Consider the following 26,690-nt stretch of genomic DNA (forward strand, 5'->3'; position numbering starts at 1 on the left):
TAGAAACCTAAAAACAAACTTCTATAAAAAGTACAAAAAGTCGGGTAGGCCATCCGATTTTTCAAGATATGTGGTTGCTCGTACTAATTTTAATTTACTTAACAGTCATTGCTATTCCATGTATTTGAACCGATGTAAATTTGAATTTTCAAAGGATCCAAGGCAGTTTTATACTTTGTCAATGCTAAGCGAAAGTCTTCAGCATTGCCATCATCTGTACGATTAAACTCTATTGGATACGGATCCCGAAATTGCAGATTTATTTGCTGAGTTCTTCCAATCTACTTATAGTTCTGTTTCTTGGTCTAATTCTAGCTACCCTAATCACTTAAACAGGGAAAATTGTATTTTATCTCCTGTAATCACCGAAAGTTCTCTCTTCAGTGATTTAGAAACTATAACGCTTAAGTTTTGTGCCCGAACTATTTGTAAACCCATTCTTAAACTTTTTCATTTGTCTATCTCATCATCTGTTTTTCTTTCTATCTGGAAAGATTCTTTTATTATTCCACTCCACAAAAAGGGTGCGAAGGTTAATGTTCAGAACTATAGAGGAATCTCCAAATTGTCCGCAATTCCTAAAACATTTGAACGCATTATTACCTCTCAGTTGCAACATTTGTGCTCCTCTTTAATATCGCCGTGTCAACATGGTTTTGTTAAGCGAAGATCGACCACCACTAACCTGCTCGAATTGACATCTTTTGTAATAGATGGATTTAACAAAAAATTGCAGACCGACGTTATATATACATATTTTAGTAAAGCCTTTGACTCTGTAAGCCACTCTCTTCTTTTATTCAAATTAGATCAGCTCGGGTTTCCGAATAATCTGTTAACTTGGATTTCAAGTTATTTGAATGGTAGATCTCAGAGGGTTTTATTCAAAAACGCTGTTTCCAAGATGATCAACGTGACATCTGGAGTGCCTCAGGACAGTCATTTAGGCCCTTTGCTGTTTACTCTGTTTATAAATGATGTTCCCTCTATAGTAACTCACTCTCGTGTACTAATGTATGCTGATGATGTTAAGCTTTGTTTTTCATATAATAATATTGAGTCTGGTTTAATAGATTCCAGGAATGGTTTCAGTACTACCTTTTGAATTTAAACTATCTTAAATGCAACGTTATGACTTTTTTAGGGGTACGCCTACGTTCATAAGTTACTCTCTTCAGAACATGTCCCTGGACCGAATATACTCAGTAAACGATTTAGGTGTTCTCCTAGATCCTAAACTTAAATTTGACTCCCACATAACCTCTACTGTAAATAAAGCAATGAGTGTTCTTGGGTTTATAAAGCGTTGTTCTAAAGAATTTAATGATCCATACACTACCAAATTATTATTTACCTCCCTTGTCCGTCCTAATTTAGAATACTGTTCTTCCGTTTGGAGTCCTCAGTATCAAGTGCACATTGACCGTATAGAGTCCGTACAGAAACAATTTCTTCTTTTTGCCTTACGTGGTTTGAACTGGGATCAAAACGTCAGGTTGCCTTCATACTCGAGTAGATTGCTATTAATTAATTAGCCTAGTCTAGTAAGAATAATCTTATCAGAGGCTATAATGATCCTGTAGATTTGGTAAGCCGCCTTACTTTCAATGTTCCTGTTAGATTAATGCGAACTTGCTACGATGTTCATCTAATTTTAGTCAGCATGAGCCCTTTCGGGTTCTTTGTAATAATTATAACAACCTATATCATTTAATTTGTTCCTCAACTTCTATCCCTGTATTAAAAACTAAAATCTTAGCTCATTTGCTTTAGTCTTGTTGATCTATGTTTTGTCCTGTCTTTGTTTTTTCTATGTACCTTCCTCGCGAACCGTATTTGCCCGAAATAAAAATGGGCCCGCGCGTAACAAGCACGTGCTGGCTGTCGTTTGGGCCACTTGTTTGTGCTGCTCTTAGTGCATCAACGTTCAACAAATATAATATAAAAAAAGTCCCTCGTAAGAATACTCCATCCGAATATTGGGTTCCATACCCCGCCTTGGATGGCAGACGTACTCGAGGTTATAAATCCTACCAATGCCGAGTCTGCCAAAATATCCATCCTCTACGAAAGTGCCACCACTTTCTACGGCTAAGCCCCCAGAATCGGCTCCAGGAAGTACATATCCAGAAGTACTGCTCCAATTTCTTGGCTCACAATCATTCAAAGGACTCCTGTCGCAGTGGTCATCACTGCCACCAGTGTGGAAAGGGCCACCACACTCTCCTACATACAAACGACCGATCTACACTTCCAACATATTCCTGAGCCTACTATCCTGAGGTTCTTGATACGGGTGTCCTCGCAAGGGGGGAGAATGTTTACGTGAAAAGGACGTTTAATTTCAGGAGGCAGTGTCGAGCGGCAGTTCTAAACAGATGTCTACATCTCGCGCGCTCGCACTGCCGTCCGCTCTCCCTCTTCATCTCTCCCCTAAGTCTCCGCTCCGCTCTGGAGCGCTTAAGTTAGGTTAGGCTTAACGAGTTCTTAATTCCAAGTGTACCAATAAACACCTATGCTTGTCGCGCAAAAAACTCCAAGTACCCCCGTGTGTTTTGCTTACCCTTCGTTCCTGAGACTATATCTCTTTCAGCTATTATGCCATCCCGCCCCAAAAATTACATTATTTTTCTATAAACTATAAATTACTATGCAACAGTAATGTAATGTTAATTTATCATTTTATACATTTTTTATTTAAGTATAAGCATACAAGTATATATTAATTATACAAAAGTTTGCTATTCGATAGGTCCATTCTTCCCCTTGTTTGTAGTTACATAATTGTTTTTTACAGTATTTTTTCCATTGAACTGTTATATTGGTAAATTTGGCCAAAGACTTTTTTGTGTGTAGGTAAATTAAATGTTAAGCCAGTGTGACAATAAGCCGCTATTCTGTATCTTTAGTTTTTTGAAGATGCGATTTTAAATGACAAATAAATAAGCGCACTCCCGATTCAATTAGTCAATTTTTACCCGTAAATTTGACGTGCACGGTTTTTTGTTCCATTTACTGCCTTCTAGATCTTTGCAACACTGGCTAAATGATCTTCCGTCTCTTTCTTTATAGGCTGTGACGTCATTACTTTTCTTCTTGGAAGGCACCCTGACAAAAAACTTGCGCAGGAATCTCTGAAATCTGCATGCACAATCCCAGTATTGCAGCTTTAATAGTTTCGGAGATTAATGCGTTCATACGGACAGACTGACATGGCTTGATCGACTCGGCTAGTGATCCTGATAAACAATATATATACTTTATGGGGTCGGAAACACTTCCTTCTACCTGTTTCACACTTTCCGACGAATCTAGTATACCCCTTTACTCTAGAAGTAATCTTAACTAAAAAATATAAGCAAGTAGCTCAAGCAGCAAAAACAGCATGACATACAAGAAAAAAAAAATAAAATTAACAGATACTCGGAAATAGCTCGAAGACGCGATCTAAGTATAGCGTCCCCATTTGTTTTTTCCGTATTTTCTTTTGGCGTTTTCTGTAATAGATTTTGCCAATGTGGTTTTAAAATGTGGTTAAAATGTTTTTCTTATTCCGCTTTGTCAATTGAGACGTCTTGGCCTCCACATCTTGCTGTCTCGCTCTCTGGCATATGGAAATAGCCAAGCCGTTAAGAGTGACCGCTGTAGTATGCACATATATTGAATAACTACTGTACCAAGAGTACTTGAAGCAAACTCACTGTAGCACTTTGTTGCAGTGTTTAAATAAACAAAGGCCCGGACAAAAACCTAAGTAACCGAAACATGAGTCGATCGGCGCGCTCACAGAAAGTGCAAGTGTCAGCATTCTGTTACACACGCCGGCTGCTCAGCCAAACTCAAGTACATACATATACCCTCGCGCTCCAGCTAAAGAGAGCATAATTAAATACACATAATATATATAAGATATACATAGCCGTCTCTCTGCCGTCCAACTGTGGACAGCGCAGCTACGAGACTTAGGCTTACTTAGAAGGAAAAATGTAAAATCAGAAACAACCGGACGTTGGTAGCGGCACTAATGATGCTCCAGATTTATAATAAAGAATATTAAAATCAAATCAAAGATGTCTTTACACTACATGGCGACCGTGACTTTGGTCCAAAAGGATCTGGACCTGGATCTGGACCTCACACAATAAGAAACGGCAACAACGGCAACAACAGCAACAACGGCAACAACAGCAACAACGGCAACAACGGCAACAACGGCAGCAAGGGCAATAACAAGAACAACAAGAAGAAACGCAGTGAGTAGAGTGTGATGTGTGCCAAACGTAGTGGCGTAGTGAAAAGATAAAAACCAGAAAGGCAGAACTACTGAAGCTGCTAAACAGCGGCAATGCAATAAGTTGGAACAACTCGGTAAAGCTACATGCCGAAGTTGAACACATAAAAAATTTGCTAACAGTACGTATAAATCAAATCACAGCCACACACATCCACCTACCAAAGACCATAGAATAACAAGATGCGTAACTAGGAGTAAGAAAATGTACACAGGCGGGCTAATTTTTGCAAAGAAACCCTTACACGTATAGGAATCTATTTTTAGAATGCCGTTGCTTTGCTTCCTTCTCTTTCCCTCTCTCTTGCTATCTCGCTCACGACACTTCGCGCTGTGAAAAAGTCAAAATTCAATTTTTGTCTTAACTGTCGATTCTTGAATTATGTAGTTTGTTTTTAGTTTTTTTATTGTTTTAAATTATGTTTTTATAGCCGAAATTTTTTTAGATGTACCAATTGGGACTTTAGCAATTAATCGGTCCTATAGATATATTTTTTTTTGTGTAAATTACATATCAAAGGCTTTAAAAAAATATCTAATAACAATAAAAACATGAACACAATAAGTAATTGACTTTGAATAAAAGCGTAATGTGTACTCGAAAAAACGATTTTTCATTACATTTTGTTGAATATGGTGAGTGCAAAATGCAAATGTTTGATAAATAGATTAAAGCTTTACTGTTCAAAGATCCCCAGATATTTATTTAAGTATATTTGACGAAGTATATTTAGCTTATTGCTACTTTAACATTTGTGTGGGGAGTCTAGTCTAGTCCACTAACAGTGTTTGTACAAAAAAACTCTAATCAACTTATCTAACATTAGCATTTTATGTGAATAGCACTCATGATTTTCAGTCGGGGTTGAACTCCGACCTGCAATTCCCGCGGTTGAACGACTAGACCCCTGGCCCACAGGCCATTGACACCTCACGTTAGTCAAATGCGAGATTGAGCCCTTATTGCAGCAGACCACACGAAATGTTTCACCAACACAACCAAAGAGCTTTACACGGACAACGCACACTAGCAAAATCGAAAATCCACACCAAAAATTTTGCCGTACATTCCGTTGTATGGCTGTTACGCATCTTGTTATTCTATAGTCTTTGCACCTACCCTGTAATTCAGAATCCTGCCAAAACTATAAAAACATTGCCTCCACCAGAAAAAATTGTCATTCCCAAGCTAAACAAGAAAGGAAGTTAGCTTCGGCAAGCCGAAGCTTATATACCCTTGCAGCTATAATTATTAAATTTAAAAACACAAAAAATGATATTCCCAATAGTATAAGATAATAAATAATATAATAATATAATAAACACCGAAGCTATAATTTGTTTCATATTATTTTCCTACCAATTTTCCGATCGTTCCTATGGCAGCTATATGATATAGTCGTCCGATTTTGATAAAATTAAATTTGAAACTCAGAACTAATTAAAAAATGTTATTTCCAAGCGTAGGAGGTTATATGTTAAAAAACACCGAAGCTATAATTTGTTTCATATTATTTTCCTACCAATTTTGCGATCGTTCCTATGGCAGCTATATGACATAGTCGTCCGATTTTGATAAAATTTCATTCGAAATTCAGAACTAATTAAAAAATGTTATTTCCAAGCGTTGGAGGTTATATGTTGAAAAACACCGAAGCTAAAATTTTTTCATATTATTTTCCCACAAATTTTCCGGTCGTTCCTATGGCAGCTATATGATATAGTCGTCCGATTTCGATAAAATTAAATTCAAAATTCAAAATTATTTAAAAATTGTTATTTCCAAGCTTAGGAGTTTATATGCTAAAAACACCAAAGATATAATTTTTTTTAATTTTTTGTCCGATTATTCCTATGGGAGCTATAAGTTATAGTTGTCCGATCCGGCTGGTTCCGACTTATATACTACCTGCAAAAGATATAAGACTTTTGGGAAAGTTTCAGCCCGATAGCTTTAAAACTGAGAGACTAGTTTGCGTAGAAACGGACGGACAGACGGACAGACGGACAGACGGACATGGCTAGATCGACTCGTCTAGTCATGCTGATCAAGAATATATATACTTTATGGGGTCGGAAACGTCTCCTTCACTGCGTTGCAAACTTCTGACTGAAATCAATATACCCTCTGCAAGGGTATAAAAAAAACACCGAAGCTATAATTTGTTTCATATTATTTTCCCACCAATTTTACGATCGTTCCTATGGCAGCTATGTGGTATAGTCGTCCGATTTTGATAAAATTAAATTCGAAATTCAGAACTAATTTAAAAATGTTATTTCCAAGGTAGGAGGTTATATGTTAAGGAACACCGAAGCTATAACTTGTTTCATATTAATTTCCCACCAATTTTACGATCGTTCCTATGGCAGCTATATGATATAGTCGTCCGATTTTGATAAAAATTAATTCGAAACTCAAAACTAATTAAAAAATGTTATTTATAAGGAAAGGAGGTAATATGTTAAAAAACACCAAAGATATAGTTTTTGTACATTTTTTTTCGATTATTCCTATGGGAGCTATAAGATATAGTTTTCCGATCCGGCTGGTTCCGACTTATATACTACCTGCAAAAGATATAAGACTTTTGGGAAAGTTTCAGCCCGATAGCTTTAAAACTGAGAGACTAGTTTGCGTAGAAACGGACGGACAGACGGACATGGCTAGATCGACTCGTCTAGTCATGCTGATCAAGAATATATATACTTTATGGGGTCGGAAACGTCTCCTTCACTGCGTTGCAAACTTCTGACTGAAATCAATATACCCTCTGCAAGGGTATAAAAATGTTATTTCCAAGCTTAGGAGGTTTTATGTTAAAAAAAAACACCGAAGCTATAATTTGTTTCAATCAGAACTAATTAAAATATGTTATTTCCAAGCGTAGGAGGTCATATGTTAAAAAACACCGAAGCTATAGATTGTTTCATTTTATTTTCCCACCAATTTTACGATCGTTCCTATGGCAGCTATATGATATAGTCGTCCGATTTTGATAAAATTAAATTCGAAATTCAGAACTAATTAAAAAATGTTATTTCCAAGCGTAGGAGGTTATATGTTAAGGAACACCGAAGCTATAATTTGTTTCATATTATTTTCCCACCAATTTTACGATCGTTCCTATGGCAGCTATATGATATAGTCTTCCGATTTTGATAAAATTTAATTCGAAATTCAAAACTAATTAAAAAATGTTATTTTCAAGCGTAGGATGTTATATGTTAAAAAACACCGAAGCTGTAGTTTGTTTCATATTATTTTCCCACCAATTTTACGATCGTTCCTATGGCAGCTATATGATAGAGTCTTCCGATTTTGATAAAATTAAATTCGAAATTCAGAATAAATTAAAAAATGTTATTTCCAAGCTAGGAGGTCATATGTTAAAAAACACCGAAGCTATAATTTGTTCCATATTATTTTCCCACCAATTTTCCGATCGTTCCTATGGCAGCTATATGATATAGTCGTCCGATTTTGATAAAATTAAATTCGAAGTTCAGAACTAATTAAAAATGTTATTTCCAAGCGTAGGAGGTTATATGTTAAAAAACACCGAAGCTGTAGTTTGTTTCATATTATTTTCTCACCAATTTAACGATCGTTTCTATGGCAGCTTTATGATATAGTCGTCCGATTTTGATAAAATTAAATTCGAAAGTCAGAATGAATTAAAAAATGTTATTTCCAAGCGTAGGAGGTCATATGTTAAAAAACACCGAAGCTATAATTTGTTTCATTTTATTTTCCCACCAATTTTACGATCGTTCCTATGGCAGCTATATGATATAGTCGTCCGATTTTGATAAAATTAAATTCTAAATTCAGAACTAATTAAAAAATGTTATTTCCAAGCGTAGGAGGTTATATGTTAAGAAACACCGAAGCTATAATTTGTTTCATATTATTTTCCCACCAATTTTACGATCGTTCCTATGGCAGCTATATGATATAGTCTTCCGATTTTGATAAAATTTAATTCGAAATTCAAAACTAATTAAAAAATGTTATTTTCAAGCGTAGGAGGTTATATGTTAAAAAACACCGAAGCTGTAGTTTGTTTCATATTATTTTCCCACCAATTTTACGATCGTTCCTATGGCAGCTATATGATATAGTCTTCCGATTTTGATAAAATTAAATTCGAAATTCAGAATGAATTAAAAAATGTTATTTCCAAGCTAGGAGGTTATATGTTAAAAAACACCGAAGCTATAATTTGTTTCATTTTATTTTCCCACCAATTTTACGATCGTTCCTATGGCAGCTATATGATATAGTCGTCCGATTTTGATAAAATTAAATTCAAAATTCAGAACTAATTTAAAAATGTTATTTCCAAGCGTAGGAGGTTATATGTTAAGGAACACCGAAGCTATAATTTATTTCATATTATTTTCCCACCAATTTTACGATCGTTCCTATGGCAGCTATATGATATAGTCTTCCGATTTTGATAAAATTTAATTCGAAATTCAAAACTAATTAAAAAATGTTATTTCCAAGGAAAGGAGGAAATATGTTTAAAAACACCAAAGATATAATTTTTTAACATTTTTTTCCCGAATTTTCTATTATAATTATTATAATTTGTTTCAATCAGAACTAATTAAAAAATGTTATTTCCAAGCGTAGGATGTTATATGTTAAAAAACACCGAAGCTATAATATGTTCCATATTATTTTCCCACCAATTTTCCGATCGTTCCTATAGCAGCTACATATATGATGTAGTCGTCCGATTTTGATAAAACTTAATTCGAAATTCAAAACTAATTAAAAAAATTTTATTTCCAAGCTTAGGAGGTTTTATGTTTAAAAAAAACACCGAAGCTATAATTTGTTTCATATTATTTTCCCACCAATTTTACGATCGTTCCTATGGCAGCTATGTGGTATAGTCGTCCGATTTTGATAAAATTAAATTCGAAATTCAGAATGAATTAAAAAATGTTATTTCCAAGCGTAGGAGGTTATATGTTAAGGAACACCGAATCTATAATTTGTTTCATATTATTTTCCCACCAATTTTACGATCGTTCCTATGGCAGCTATATGATATAGTCTTCCGATTTTGATAAAATTTAATTCGAAATTCAAAACTAATTAAAAAATGTTATTTCCAAGGAAAGGAGGTAATATGTTAAAAACACCAAAGATATAATTTTTTAACATTTTTTTCCGATTATTCCTATGGGAGCTATAAGATATAGTTGTCCGATCCGGCTGGTTCCGACTTATATACTACCTGCAAAAGATATAAGACTTTTGGGAAAGTTTGAGCCCGATAGCTTCAAAACTGAGAGACTAGTTTGCGTAGAAACGGACGGACAGACGGACAGACGGACATGGCTAGATCGACTCGTCTAGTCATGCTGATCAAGAATATATATACTTTATGGGGTCGGAAACGTCTCCTTCACTGCGTTGCAAGCTTCTGACTGAAATCAATATACCCTCTGCAAGGGTATAAAAATGTTATTTCCAATCTTAGGAGGTTTTATGTTAAAAAAAACACCGAAGCTATAATTTGTTTCAATCAGAACTAATTAAAAAATGTTGTTTCCAAGCGTAGGAGGTTATATGTTAAAAAACACCGAAGCTATAGTTTGTTCCATATTATTTTCCTACCAATTTTCCGATCGTTCCTATGGCAGCTATATGATATAGTCGTCCGATTTCGATAAAATTTAATTCAAAACTCAAAATTATTTAAAAATTGTTATTTCCAAGCTTAGGAGTTTATATGCTAAAAAACACCAAAGATATATATTTTTTTTCATTTTTTTGTCCGATTATTCCTATGGGAGCTATAAGATATAGTTGTCCGATCCGGCTGGTTCCGACTTATATACTACCTGCAAAAGATATAAGACTTTTGGGAAAGTTTCAGCCCGATAGCTTTAAAACTGAGAGACTAGTTTGCGTAGAAACGGACGGACAGACGGACAGACGGACAGACGGACAGACGGACATGGCTAGATCGACTCGTCTAGTCATGCTGATCAAGAATATATATACTTTATGGGGTCGGAAACGTCTCCTTCACTGCGTTGCAAACTTCTGACTGAAATCAATATACCCTCTGCAAGGGTATAAAAAGACATGCCCGGATGACTGCGAGGGACCACTGTGCTCACCCCATTCCGAGTACACCTGTGCAGCCAGCACTGGTGTCCCACCATAGAAGTACAGTACAAAGAGCTTTACACGGACAACGCACACTAGCAAAATCGAAAATCCACATCGAAAATCCACACCAAAAATTTTGCCGTACATTCCGTTGTATGGCTGTTACGCATCTTGTTATTCTATAGTCTTTGCACCTACCCTGTAATTCAAAATCCTGCCAAAACTATAAAAACATTGCCTCCACCAGAAAAAATTGTCATTCCCAAGCTAAAAAAGACATGCCCGGATGACTGCGAGGGACCACTGTGCTCACCCCATTGCGAGTACACCTGTGCAGCCAGCACCGGTGCCCCACCATAGAAGTACAGCCTGTGCAACCAACACCGGCACCGTCTGGCGCACCAAGCCAGACCAAGGAAAAGTGAACCGACAGCGCTACCAAGAGCGCATAATTTTTTTCCTCTGCACTGCGTTGCAAAATTTTTTTAATTGCACTGCGATGCATATTTTTTCATTTATTACATACAACAAATGTTTAAAATTGAGCGACATAACAGTTGCCCGATTAGAGTATGGCCTGAAAACCATACACAAAAATAGGCAGGAAATTATAAGTAAAATATAATAATAATTGGTCCAAACAATCAAATCTAAATTATTCAAATCGAACTAGTTTTTAATGAATAACATTAACAAAACTTTCGAATCAATTCAAAAATATAAAATATTTGACAGACCAAGATACATATTAAGAATACCAACCCCAAAGATGAGTTTAATAAACACAAAAACAGTGGATTCCACTGCAAATGTTATTAATAAAGTAGAGTCAAATAACATTGACTTATAATTAATTCATACATTGTTAATAATAATTGTTGTTATAATGTGCGCAAATTGCTTCTATATGAGCCAGGCAAATGATCTGGATTCAAATTTTAAAATTTAAGAAAATGGAATAAAATAAAAATAAATAAATAAAAATATATTAACTAAAAAAGGCTACACTAAAGGCAATTAGAGACACTGTAGTATGCATGTATCATTGTAGCGAGTACCCACTGTACCGACACCAACTTTGTGTTACAGTGTACTTAAACAAATACAAAAGTGCCGGTCGCTAAACTTTTGCGGCCAGCTGAAATATGAATGCGCCTCAGAGCCCAACTTATGGGAAGTGCTAGTGTCAGCATATTCCCATGGCCTGAGTGCAGACACATACAAAGCATGCATGTAAATTAAGTTTCTCACTCGTGATTTAATTAAAAATATTTATTTTTATTTTTTAATCACTTAATCACTATTACAATTTTTCAATAGGTCGAACTTAGTTTATTCACTGCTCGTTTACTTTTTACTCGATTAGTACTACTGCTCGATTCGGATCTCAACAACGGACTGCCTGATCTCTAGTTCAATGATCAATAATCAAACCTCGGCTTAAGAGAATTTATCCCCAAAAATTGATAAAGAGAATGACTCAAGAGAGTCGGAACATAGGATGATGCAATTTGCCAATTAAATTTGAAGTCCAATCTTGGCCGGAAATTGGTGTTTACATTAGCGGAGTTTTAGGGACCGCTTTGGGGATCTTTTTGTTTACGTTAGCGGATTCGGGGCTCGCTTTGGGGATCTTTTTTTTACGTTAGCGGACTGGATGTTTACAGCATCCGTTTGATTTGGGCTGCGTGAAATTGAGGCCTGGTTGACAGAAATAGCTGACCACGGATTTATCTCGGGTCTGTCAGAGTTATTTGGAAATTAGCTCTCGGCTCAAAGTTGTTTATAAATTGGGTAAGAGCCCCTAAATAATGTGTCATATAACTCCCCCCATTCTAAATTGAATCGTCCCGATTCATTGGAACTGATGGGTGTATTGAATGTAATTGATGGGTTAATTCGACAATGATATTTTCTTCTAGGGTATTTTCATTGTCGGGTATATTATTTATTTCATTATCGGAAATATTGTTTTCTGGTTCAATTTCTATATGAATTTGCCATGGTTTGAATATTAAAAATTTTCTGAATTTGATTATAATCATAATAATTAAATATATAAATGTGAATATGATTAATATTAACGTAACTGGTATTTGAGTTTGTTTAATTTGAATAAATGGATTTAGTATGTTAATATTATCGAATGTGAGTTCCGAATCATTAGATATAATATATTCGGATACTAAAAAATCTGTGTATTTTCGAGCTGTGATGTATTCCAATATCTTATTGTCTACATTGGTGTAGGAATTATTATTAATTTTAGTGGTGCCATTAAAAGTTATTAAATATGACCCATTTAAATGAGTGTCATTAACTGTATTTTCTCCATTTACAAAAATGGCTCCATCTTGGATTACATCTACATTTTTATTTTTTTCTCGGATTTTGTTACAAAAGGATTTTTCTCCATTTAGTAATCTAGTGAAACAAGAGCCTTCTGGGTTAAGTGTGCAATAATTATTAAATATTTCCGTCTTAAAATTAGATATTACATAGTACTTATTTCTACATTTTGCGACGTGATTATCAATTAATAATTTTCCATCATTATGTGAAATGGATCTTGAATTGTAAACGTCACAACGATCGGTAATAATAGGGTATTTTATCTAAATTATAATAAGATCTTGATGCAAAGCGATTTTAAATTCAGATATATCTAAAAGGTCTGTTATAACTACAGGTCTATCTTCGTGCTTATAAATTTCTTGTATATCATCATTGTTTAGAATTTTAGTATTAAATACATCAATTTTGGCGAGTGTAATTGTGTCCATTAAATTCATAAGATCGTAAGTAAGCAAGCGCAGACGATATTTTCTAAGTGGAATTTCTTGATCTTTAAAGGCTGTTTTGAATTGTTCAGATAAAGATTTTATCTCTTTAAATATTTTAGAATTAATAACGAATTGATCGTTATTATTTTGTATTAAATCATCGATTTTATTTTGGACTGTTATGAAATCATCATGATCTGGTGTTCCCGCTATCCATTTCCAAATGGTGCCTATTTCATTAATGCCTCTTTTTGATCTACTGGGTATAATTTGAGAGATAAGTATTTTGATAATTTTTAAATCGTGGGATATTTCCCAAAGAAAATTCTTGTTGTCGTGACCCTTTAGAAATTCTGTTTCAAGATTAATTATTTCTCTATAAAGACTTAAATTAGTTATATGAAATAAATCTGCGTATGATTCATAAATAAGAACTTTGGTATCCTTGTAAAGAAGGAAATCATGGTTCGTGTAATCCATAATTTCGGATTTGGTTGTAGCTACCAGCAATAATAAGTACATTATTGAAATCATTATCTGTAATTTGAAACAAATTATTTAATATTATCTTTATGAATCGTACGGTTTCTGTTATTTATAATAACTTTGTTGGGGAGATTTTCCTTAACTACTTGTTTTTTATATCTAGAATTAAGCTTGTTTCATTCCCCGTGTTTCTTTTCGTAAACAACCTCTCCTACGTGATAATTCTTATTATACCCGTTACTCGTAGAGTAAAAGGGTATACTAGATTCGTCGGAAAGTATGTAACAGGCAGAAGGAAGCGTTTCCGACCCCATAAAGTATATATATTCTTGATCGGGATCACTAGCCGAGTCGATCTAGCCATGTCCGTCTGTCCGTCTGTCCGTCTGTCCGTCTGTCTGTCCGTCCGGATGAACGCTGAGATCTTGGAAACTATAAGAGCTAGGCTATTGAGATTAGGCGTGCAGATTCCTGAGCTTCTTACGCAGCGCAAGTTTGTTTCAGCAGAGTGCCACGCCCACTCTAACGCCCACAAACCGCCCAAAACTGAGGCTCCTACAGTTTTCATGCTAGAATAAAAATTTTAATTGAAATGTATTGTTCTCATCAATACCTATCGATTGACCCAAAAAAAAGTTTGCCACGCCTACTTGAACGCCCACAAACCGCCCACAAACTTCAAAAAATCGTAAGTATGAACGCAGATATCTCGGAAAATATCAAAGATAGAGAAATGGGAATTCAGATTTAGATTCCGTAGGCTTGAGCGCAGCGCAAGTTTGTCACGCGAATATGCCATGCCCACTCTAACGCCCACAAACCGCCCAAGCCTGTGGCGCCCACAATATTCATGCTAGATAAAAAATGTTAACTGAAATGTATTGGTCTTGTCAATACCTATCGATTGATCCAAAAAAAAATTTGCCACGCCCACTCTAACGCCCACAACGCTTAAATCTGTCTACCGCCGGTAGGTGGCGCATTTCAACCTCGCTTTGCTGCATATCTCCATTTTCCTTTGGTCATTTTAGCTGAGTAACGGGTATCTGATAGTCGAGGTACTCGACTATAGCGTTCTTCCTTGTTTTGTCTATCTTTGTTGTGAAAATGCAACATTTTCTCTTGGGCTTGCTGCAATAATTTAGGAGTATCATCGTGTTTGATTTTATTAAATAATATATCAAAAGGTCGATGATTGGTTATTGAATGAATTGTTAAATTGTATTTTTGTGCTGCTCTAATTATAATTTCGGAATAATCAATTAAATTAAGCTCATCTTTAATGCAGCGGGCAATTTCTGTTAAGGTAGAGTGTGCCCTTTCTATTTGTCCATTAGACGTACTATGTCGAGGATCTGCAAAGAATAAAGATATCCCATTTCTTTGTGCAAAAGATTTAAATTGGGATGAAGAAAAACTTGGTTCGTTATCTATCATCAAAGATTTAGCTAATGGAAATTGTTGTAAAATTTCTGAAACTTTATTTTCTAAATTAAGTTTATTAGGGATTTCTTTTACGACTAAGTATTTCGAATAAGAATCTATACAGGTAATGAATATAAGATTTTGGGCGTAATATATGTCAATATGCAAATTTTCACCTTCTCTTTCTGGAATAGGTGCTTGACCGATAGGAATCTGTACTGGGTGTATGCTGTATTTGTTTTGATTGCAGATTGTGCAATTCTTTATAAACTCCTTAAGCTTTTTGTATAAATTGGGCCAATAATAAAGTCTAGTTATTTGTTTATAATTTTCATCAAGCCCTCTATGAGCTCTACAATGAGTTTCTGTGATAATAAGAGATCTGTCTTCAGCGTTCTCGACATCCTGGACAAATGTCTTTGTGTATAAAAATGTATTTATAAAATTGTCCTTAAGTGGTTTTTGAATTCTGTAAAAATCTTCTAGAGTACAGTGAACTCCTATTGTTATATTGGGTGGAATATATTCCCTTAAGATTGATACTAAATTTTCTGGAGTGTCATACTCTATTATATTGTCTAGTATTTCCGAATACATTAATCGACTCATGTATTGTATACCTCCCCGTTGCTATTAGCAATTGTTGCTTAAACTGGTTTAAGGGTTTTCGGGTTGCTTGTATAACATTCTCAAAACTACTCTCTGCTGAATGCTGAGTATTTTGATCTGAGACCGATTCATTACTTTCCGTTAAGTTATTTATTTGAATCCTTGATAAAGCGTCCGCAACAACATTTGTTGCTCCTGGCTTGTAAATAATTTTGGGTGAATAGCTTTCAATAAAGGAATACCATCTTTTCATCTCAATATTTGGATTTTTTCGAGAAATGGAAAATGAAAGAGGTTGATGATCGGTATAGATCTCGATGTTGTTAACCCCATATAAGTAATTTCGAAGATTTTTAAAAGCCCATACAATGGCTAAAAGTTCCTTTTTATTTGTTGCGTATAATTGTTCGGTTTTTGTCAGAGTTTTTGAAATAAATGTAATTGGTTTTCCTTCCTGAGAAAGAACAGCACCAATTGCTAAGTCAGATGCGTCCGTTGTTAGAGTAAATTTTGTATTATAGTCTGGTTGTACTAGTTCTACTTGTGCAATTAAATTTTCTTTGAGCTCGTTAAAAGCTCTTACAGCTGAATCATCAAACTGTATTAAAGTTTTACGTGATGCCTTTTTTGATACTTTGCCGTTTTGGCCTTCTAAATATTTTGTTAAAGGTTTAGCTATCTTTGCGTAATTTTGCACAAATTTTCTGTAATATCCTGTAAGGCCTAGGAAGCTTCTAAGCTCTCGAATATTTTTAGGTATCGGATACTTTACAATTGTAGAGATTTTTTCGGGATCGGTTTTGATCACATTGTGAGAAACAACGTAGCCGAGAAAATTGGTTTCTAATTTAAAGAACTTTGATTTTTCAATTGAAATTTTCATGTTTGCGTTCAGCAAAATTTTAATAATGAGAATTAAATCTTTTTAATGTTGTTCAATTGTTTTTGAAAATATAATTATGTCATCCATATAAACGTGACATGTTTTACCCACTTGTTCTCTTAAAATATCATCCATCGCTCGTTGGAATATTCTTGGAGCGTTGGTCAAACCGAAAGGCATTCTTAGGAATTCGTATTTCCCGTTGTTTATTGAAAATGAGGTTTTCTGAATGTCTGGTTCATTCATGAGAATCTGATGAAATCCAGATTCCAAGTCAATTGTTGAAAAGTATTTGGCTTTTCCCAGATTTGACAAAATCACTGAAGGGTCCTGCATTGGATATCTATCTGGTATTGTATTTTCATTAAGTTTTTTATAATCAATTACGAATCTGAGTTTTGGAGTTCCATCTTCATTAAAACCCTTTTTTGGTACTACTAGTACTGGTGAATTATAAGGGCTTCTACTTGGCCTTATAATTTCTTCTTTTAACATTCGACTTATTTCAGAATTTACAAAATCTGAAGCTGATAGAGCATAAGGGTATTGTTTGCTGTAAATGGCCCTATCATTTACGCTGTTTATTTCACCGCGGATATCTGTCCTAAATGGAATCTGCATATTTATTTTTGAATGCTCTTCATTGATAATATTTAATATTTCGTTCTCCAGATCTTTTCTTTGATCTGCAGACGATATTTCTATGTTGTTTATTCTTTGATTGTCGGGTAGTTCAACGACGGCGTGTTCAGAATTTTTAAATTCCAAACTTTTATTTTTGTCGGATTTTTCAACGACGGCGTGTTCAGGATTTGTATATCCCAAACTAGATTCGCTTTGATTACCCATTTCAGATTCGGATCTGATTTGAGCTTTTTCATCAAAGTATTTTTTTAATATAAATTCTTTTAATGGAAGAATGGTGTTTTCTTCTGTTAAAGAATGTTGGTTTAATATGTTTCCGTTATCATAATTTAATTTTTCTTCTATTCCATTATATTTAATTACTCCCTTTGCTGTATCAATTACCGCTCCTATTTTTTTTAATAGGTTATAGCCGACCAGTAAATCTGAGTCTAGCCCATCTATTTCATAAAAAGTATATCGCGTATCAAAAATAGTTATCATATGATAAAATTTAATTATTGAATATCCATTCACTATGGATACTCTTTTGTAAATTGGAAGCTCGTTCTTATTTTTATAAATTCCTGTTCTTATATAACACGAGGTTGCCCCAGTGTCAATTAATATTTTTAATTTTTTAGCCGGTTAACAGTTCCAGTTGGTACCCTTTTATTTTGGGCTTGGCCTTGCTGAGTGTTCTGGGTCTCAAATTTTTTTGTTTGATCCCACTTGCTCTGACTATAATTATTATTTTGATATTTATTATAGCCTTGATTATAGCCGTTGTTAGCCTTATTCTGAGCGTGGATAGACTCGTCTACCTCCATTGGTTCCGGCTTATTTTGTGGCTGCCTATAGGTGTTCCACTGATTTTGTTGGTTATTATTAAATCTACCCTGGTTCCAAGAATTATTTTTATTCTGATTATAATAACCATAAGTATTTTTGTTCTGGTTGTTGTCATGATTAAACCTTAAATTATTATTGTTTCGCTGGTTACTGTAACTATTGTTTTGCTGTCTTGCCTTGTAGTTGAAATGTGTTTGTCCATTTCCACTAGAGTTTGGCTCGCTATGTTTTCTCTGAGTAGTAGAGAAACTATTTGCGAAATGAGCCCTCATGTTGTTGCTTTCCAATTCCTGAACTATGACCATTGCATTTGGTAGGTCAGGTGGATTCATTGAGAAAATAGTATCTGAAATTTGGCCGTTGAGGCCGGTAATGAAAACTCTAAGAGCTGTCTTCCTATGTTTCTCATTCATTTCCGCTGTTATTGGTTTGTTTCTACCGTAGGTCATAATAGTTTTATTAATTAGCAGAGTTAATTTTCTATTAACTGTACCATAATAATCCATTATGGATAATTTTCCCTGACTCAATACGCTTAATTCCTGTTCAATAATGTGAATTGGTCGTTTGTCGCTAAAGACGAAGTCAAGTCTGGCCATTATGGCATCGAAATTTAATACAGTACCGTTATGGGTTAAGGTATCGTTTGCCATTCCTGTTATTTTGTTTCGTAATATAGATAAGGCAGAATAAAATCTTTCACTCCCTCTGGCATATTGCCCCATGGCTACTTCTGCCGATTCTCTCCAGCTTACATATTTATCCTCTTCACCTTTATATTCCCTAACAGATTTGATGATCTCATAAGATGTGTCGCATTTTATATTTGGATCTACAATCTCTATCTGATAATCCTTAACCGTTTTAATTTTGTGAGAAAGTTGCGATCTTAAGTTAACGATCTCCTCCTTTAATGGATTTAATTCAAAATTTACAATTTGCTTAATTAAATCTCCTACATTTAACATGGTATTGTTTGTTATTGCCTGATGGCTTGTATTTTCTTGTGGCGGATTCATGTGGAGTCTTTTATTTGCTCCAGTCTGGCTTGTTGAAGGTTCTGACATTTTGAGAACTTTTTCAAAATTTGAAATTAACTCTTCCACTTTGTATACTTATATTTCCTTTCTTACAAATTTTTTTATATAATAATAATAATAATAAAAAATATATGATAATAATAATAAAAAAAGATAGTATCGCTCACGAATCGTCCTTAATTTTTTCTTCTCGTTGTTTTTTTATTTTCTTTTATTTTTTTCAATGAAATTTTTTGTCACTATGTGATTTTTATATTGTCCGAGCAGTGAATTTATGTTACGATCACTATTTTGTAATTTGAGATTTTAAGGGGATTTTTCATTAATTATTTTCCACCTTAGTTTTTTGATCAACACAAACTTTTTATTTTTTTGCCGGTTGTATAGAGTTTAAGGGGATTATTGCATTTATTGATTTCCACCTTATTTTTTATCAACATAGGCTTTATTTATTCGTCGGTTGTATCGGGATTTTTTGGCCGCGCTAAATTCCTTTTTTCGCTTTAAAACTTTTTTGTGTTTATTTTAAAGCTTTGCTTTTTTAGAATTTTTTAATCGCACGGCCCCACGTTGGGCGCCAATTAAGTTTCTCACTCGTGATTTAATTAAAAAAATTTATTTTTATTTTTTAATCACTTAATACCTATTACAATTTTTCAATAGGTCGAACTTAGTTTATTCACTGCTCGTTTACTTTTTACTCGATTAGTACTACTGCTCGATTCGGATCTCAAAAACGGACTGCCTGATCTCTAGTTCAATGATCAATAATCAAACCTCGGCTTAAGAGAATTTATCCCCAAAAATTGATAAAGAGAATGACTCAAGAGAGTCGGAAAATAGAATGACGCAATTTGCCAATTAAATTTGAAGTCCAATCTTGGCCGGAAATTGGTGTTTACATTAGCGGAGTTTTAGGGACCGCTTTGGGGATCTTTTTGTTTACGTTAGCGGACTCGGGGCTCGCTTTGGGGATCTTTTGTTTACGTTAGCGGACTGGATGTTTACAGCATCCGTTTGATTTGGGCTGCGTGAAATTGATCTGGGTGGGAATGATTCGGAGGCCTGGTTGACAGAAATAGCTGACCACGGATTTATCTCGGGTCTGTCAGAGTTAATTGGAAATTAGCTCTCGGCTCAAAGTTGTTTATAAATTGGGTAAGAGCCCCTAAATAATGTGTCATATAACTTGTACAACTTCTCTCGCGCTCTCAGTGCTACCAGCACAAATACAATTGAGAGCATATACTTCGATATATATGACGGCCGCTGCCAATGTTTGCAGGCAGCGCAGCCGCAAATAGCTAGCTGTAATTCATTCTCAACATGACAATTACTGAATAAAGATCTGCCCATGGCAACTATATCAAAATGGCAGTTTGAAACAAATTACAAATCTTTTTAATTAAAATATTACAAAGAAGAAACAATAAAGGCGAAACACAACATGGCGACCGTGACATCGATATTGGACTCAAAAAAAAAAAATAATAATAACACAAATCAAAGTTGGAAGTGCAATAAACAAAAGGAAAGTTATGAACGATTGCCGCCACATCCATTCGTGTAAAAGGGTGCAAGCGAAAATGTTTACGTGAAACAACGTGTGTCCCTAGTATGACAGAAATGAGATATTCTACCTCATGAGGCGAGTACAAACAAAAGTGCCGGCCCAAAAAAAAAAGAGGAAGAGCAAGCGCCCACTATTTAAATGAAAGCAATCACCACCTGTGCGAGGACCAGCACCGGTACCGCCTAAAACCATAGGCCAATCAACGCAAAATAAAAACTAAATTACCGCTTGTGCGAGGACCAGCACCGGCGCCACCTAAAACCATAGGTCAAGGACTACAAAAAGGATAAGAAGTGTGGGAGGAATGGCAAATCCCCTTACGCCTACGATGGAAAACACACAAGTATAAACGAAGACCTACACCACCGAACTTACACTGGAGAAGGAGAAGCCTGTGCAGCCAGCACCGGCCCCGTTCGGCGCTCCAAGCCGGACCCTGGAGAAGTGAACCGACAGCGCTTCCAAGAGCGCACATCTTTATATCAAAAAAAAAGTTTTAATTAATTAAATAACACATATGTAAATGCCTAAGACAAAAAAAAATAATAAGAGAAAAAGGAGAGGAGGTCAGAAGAACTTCCTGAATTTAAAAATTAAAGAGTTAAATAGGCAGCTATATGCTGAAAAATCTACCCCAGTATCCTGGGATGAAAATGTAGAAATTAAGAAAGAATTAGAGAACACGAATAGGGAATTAGATGCCTACAAAAATAAAAATGACATGAAAGAGGCTAGAAAACCAAAGTGCCCTGCAGATTGTAAAGGGCCTTTCGAAAATACAGCTTGTGAGTATACGTGTCATAAGAAAAATTAAAAGATATAAAAATAGAGTATATAAATATGAATGAACATTTTTTTTTTATAAAAAGTAACGCAATTTTCAAGACAGATTTTGAATGCGTTACAGAAATAATACCCAAAATGGGTTTAATTGAAACTAAAACAGTGGACTCCACTGCCAACGTAATTAATAAAATCGAATCAAAAACTATTGATAGCGATTTAACAAACATATTATTATCAATAATTGTTTTTATAATGAGTGCGTACATTTTGTATAAAGCATATGTATACCACAATAAGTGTGTATCAAAAAGAGCTATAAATAGAAGCCAGGCCAACGATCTGGATAAGATTTAAATTAATAGAGCACAAACAATTATTATAAAAATATGTTTCAAAACAAAAATTAAAATCCAAATTTGTAAATGTTTGCAACGAAATACCAAAATAAGAAAATTAAAATTTTGAAATAAAATAAAAATAAAATATATAAACAAACAATATGAATACCACAAATTGCATAAGAATTATTCAAGCCAATCAACCAACTTTTGAGAATAGGGTATTAGCCATACTTAGAAACAGAACAGAGCCTCTATCAATATCAGATTTTGAAGAAGAGTATATGAATAGGTACGACCTAGCTTTTTCCCCGCTTATTCATTGCAGCGGTACGCAAAAAGCAATAGTACTGTCTACAGTAAGAAACTGTAAAGAATTTTCGGAAGTAGACATACACCCAGTGCTAGGACATATAAATGTGCTAAAAATTATGCGCAACTAATACACAAAAAAAAATATAATAAGTCCTTAGTATGGAATGGGAGCAATTAACTACCCAAATACGAGAATTAAAGGACACATTTGACAAGTCTTACAAATGTATAAGCCAAAATAGGCCAATACATAAAGACACTATTAATAAACATGCAAAAATTCTTGTAGATTCTTTCAATACTGCAAGAACTTTAGTACATGAAAATAGGGCAGCGATAAATAAAACGAATTGGTCAACATTATTTATATTATTGATCAAATTACGTACAAATCTAATAACTGTCAAAGATAGGTATAATTTAAATATATCGATACCGACAATTTTAAATACACCTTTGACGATAGATCAAGACATAGACCTAACAGAAAATGAAGATTCCGATTCGAGCGAAGGAATCGAAATAAAAGAAAAAGATCTACACGATCTAACAATTCCTGCAGTTATAACAGTAACAGAAGCAGAAGAAGAAGAAGATATAGAATCAGATGTAAGCGTGCCAGGCACAAAAGAAAACATAATGGCAGATCCAGCAGCCCAAAGGGCATATATAAAAGATATCTCGAATGCCATCCCGGAATTTAACGGGCAAAAGATACATCTTCAAAGATTCATAACAGCCTTGAAGTTGGTTAACTTGACTAAAGGCACATTCGAAGATTTAGCTGTAGAAGTCATTAAATCAAAAATAATAGGATCTACACTATACAAAGTACAGAACGAAACATCAATAAATTCAATAATAAATAAATTGCAAGACACTATAGTCGGCGAAACATCCGACGTAGTCAAAGCGAAAATGGCGAAAACAAGCCAGAAAGGCAAAACAGCCGAGAAATTTACTTCAGAAATAGACAACTTACGAAAGCTCCTTTAAGCTTCGTACATTGACAAAGGCCTACCAGCCGAACACGCTGACAAATTCAGCACAAAAGAAGCCATTACCACAATGGTTAAAAATTGTGAGCATGGCCGCCTAAAAACAATTTTAGAGGCAGGCAACTTCACAACTATGAATGAAGCCGTCACTAAGTATATACAATGTAGTACTGAAATGACAGGCAATGCAAATTCAATACTCTACACACAAAGAGGAAACAACTATCGCGTTAACAACTTCAGAAATAATTACCGCGGTAGGGGCAATAACCGAGGTAATTATCAGCATAACGGATATTACCATAATAATGGCTATAACCAAAATAACAGTTATAACCGAAACTATAATAATCAGACCAACAACAATTATAGAGGTCGTGGTTATTATAGAGGACACAACCGTGGTGGAAACACCAACAATGCAAATACGAACACCAACAGACAAAATAATAATAATGTCCGACAAGTACAAACCACGTCGGAAAACCAATAAAGACCCTTAAGATAAAAAACCCAGTAAAGAATACGGTTCATACTATCAATCTTAATTTCAATCTTTTCGTTTCTCTCAAAAATGAATACACAAATAAATTATATACATTACTAGTTGATACAGGTGCAGACATATCCTTAATAAAAGAAACTTCGGACTCGTTTAACAATGTTGATTATACAAATATTACCCATATATCAGGTGTTGGTGAAGGAACAACCAACTCAAAGGGTTTATCAATAGAACTTCTTTCAAGCAACTATGCTATACCACATACTTTTCATTTAGTAACATCAAATTTTCCTATTCCATGTGATGGAATCATAGGCGTAGATTTTATGAAAAAATACAATTGTCAAATAGATTTAAAACCAGAAAACGATTGGCTCATACTGAGACCAGATAACCTCTATAATCCGATACATATTCCAATAAATCATACACTAGAAAATAATTTGACAATTCTACCAGCAAGATCCGAAGTAGTCCGAAAAATTGCTATAAATTCAGCAACCAGGTATATATTAATACCAAACCAAGAAATCCAAAATGGAGTATTCATTGGAAATTCCATTGGAGATTCTAAAAACACTTTTGTCCGAATTTTGAATACAACTAATAAAAATGCAATCATTCAATTAAATACACTGAAAGTTGAACCATTAGATGATTACGACATAGTTAAATATAATAAAAATGTAAACAAAGAAGAAATTATAGAGAAATTGAACAAAAATTTTCCACCTCAGTTCAAGGAAATTCTTAACGAATTATGCACAAAATACACAGATATATTCGGAAAAGAATCCGAATCAATATCAACTAATAATTTCTACAAACAAAAAATAAGAATGAAAGATGATGAACCTGTATACATAAAGAATTATAGAATTCCACACAGTCAAAAAGACGAAGTAGAAAAACAAGTAGACAAATTAATTAAAGACAAAATAGTAGAACCTTCAGTTTCTGAATACAACAGTCCATTACTAATCGTCCCGAAAAAATCATTACCAAATTGTGACACTAAAAGATGGCGTTTAGTAATTGATTACCGCCAAATTAACAAAAAAATGTTATCAGATAAATTTCCACTACCAAGAATAGACGATATTCTTGACCAATTAGGTAGAGCTAAATACTTTTCATGGTTAGATCTAATGTCAGGATTTCATCAAATAGAACTCGAAGAAACGTCTAGAAATATAACATCCTTCTCCACGAGCAATGGCTGCTATCGCTTCACGCGATTACCTTATGGTTTAAAAATAGCGCAAAATTCTTTCCAAAGAATGATGACAATTGCATTTTCAGGTATCGATCCTTCACAGGCATTCTTGTATATGGATGACCTAATTGTCATCGGTTGTTCAGAAAAACATATGACTTATGTAGGAAGCACAACCTTAAATTGCACCCAGAAAAGTGCACATTTTTCAGACACGAAGTGACCTTCCTTGGACACATGTGTACTGACAAAGGTATTTTGCCAGATAATAAAAAATACGATGTAATAAAAAAATACCCAGTCCCAACGGACGCAGACAGCGCTAGAAGATTCGTGGCATTTTGCAATTACTACAGACGTTTTATTAAAAATTTTTCCGATTACTCACGACACATAACTAGATTATGTAAAAAGAATGTTAAATTCGAATGGACAGATGAATGTCAAAACGCATTCGAATACCTTAAAATTCAATTGATGAAACCTACACTTCTTCAATACCCAGATCTTAATAAAGAATTTTGTATAACAACAGATGCAAGCAAACAAGCGTGTGGAGCTGTTCTTACTCAAGATTACAATAACACACAGTTACCAGTAGCCTATGCATCAAGATCATTTACTAAAGGAGAAAGCAACAAAAATACAACTGAACAGGAATTAGCAGCTATCCACTGGGCGATAATTCATTTTAGACCATACATTTATGGAAGACATTTCACAGTCAAGACAGACCATAGGCCATTAACCTACTTATTTTCGATGACAAACCCGTGCTCAAAACTGACGCGAATGAGATTAGACTTAGAAGAATATGATTTTACTGTGGAATATCTTAAGGGAAAAGACAATCATATATCCGACGCGCTTTCAAGAATAACCATAACGGATTTAAAGAATATTCAAGCGAATAATAAAATTCTGACAGTCACTTCCAGAAACTAAAGTAAACAGAAAAATTCCTGCGCAGGAAAAGATAAAGAAAAAATAGATTTGCCTAGGCAAACTCTAAATAAAGCTTCTCAGCCCAACGTATACGAAGTCATTGTAAATGACGAGGTACGAAAAGTAGTGACCTTGCGAATAACAGATTCACTATGTTTACTTAAGCATGGAAAAAAAGTTATAGCAAGAATTGATGTTAGCGATATGTACACCAATGGAATTCTCGACATAGGTCAGTTCTTTCAAAGGCTTGAAAAAGAAGCCGGTATACTTAATATCAGCAAACTCAAAGTGGCACCGAGCTAAAAGATCTTTGACACTGAATCAATAGAATCTTTTAAAATAATGGGCAATAAAACATTACAATCTCTAAGAGTAGCGCTACTCAAGCCGGTGACCCTATTATCAAATAATGATAAAGAGAAAGAAGCATTACTGTTTACATTCCATGACGATCCAATTCAAGGAGGTCATACAGGCATAGCTAGAACATTAGCAAAGATAAAAAGGCATTATTATTGAAAAAATATGACCCGATTTATAACAAATTATATAAGAAAATGCCCAAAATGCCAAAAATCCAAAACAACCAAACATACAAAAACACCATTGACTACAACTAAAACGCCACAAATGGCTTTTGACAGGGTAATTGTGGATACGATCGGTCCACTACCTAAATCTGAACAAGGAAACGAATATGCAGTAACCCTAATCTGCGATTTAACTAAATACCTTGTGGCAATACCAATCCAAAACAAAAGTGCAAAAACAGTAGCAAAAGCTATATTCGAAGATTTTATTCTAACCTACGGTCCAATGAAGACGTTCATAACGGACATGGGAACAGAATATAAAAATTCGATAATTGAAGAGTTATGT

Source organism: Drosophila subpulchrella, unplaced genomic scaffold, assembly GCF_014743375.2.
Source record: "Drosophila subpulchrella strain 33 F10 #4 breed RU33 unplaced genomic scaffold, RU_Dsub_v1.1 Primary Assembly Seq36, whole genome shotgun sequence".
In the NCBI taxonomy this organism is placed as follows: domain Eukaryota; kingdom Metazoa; phylum Arthropoda; class Insecta; order Diptera; family Drosophilidae; genus Drosophila; species Drosophila subpulchrella.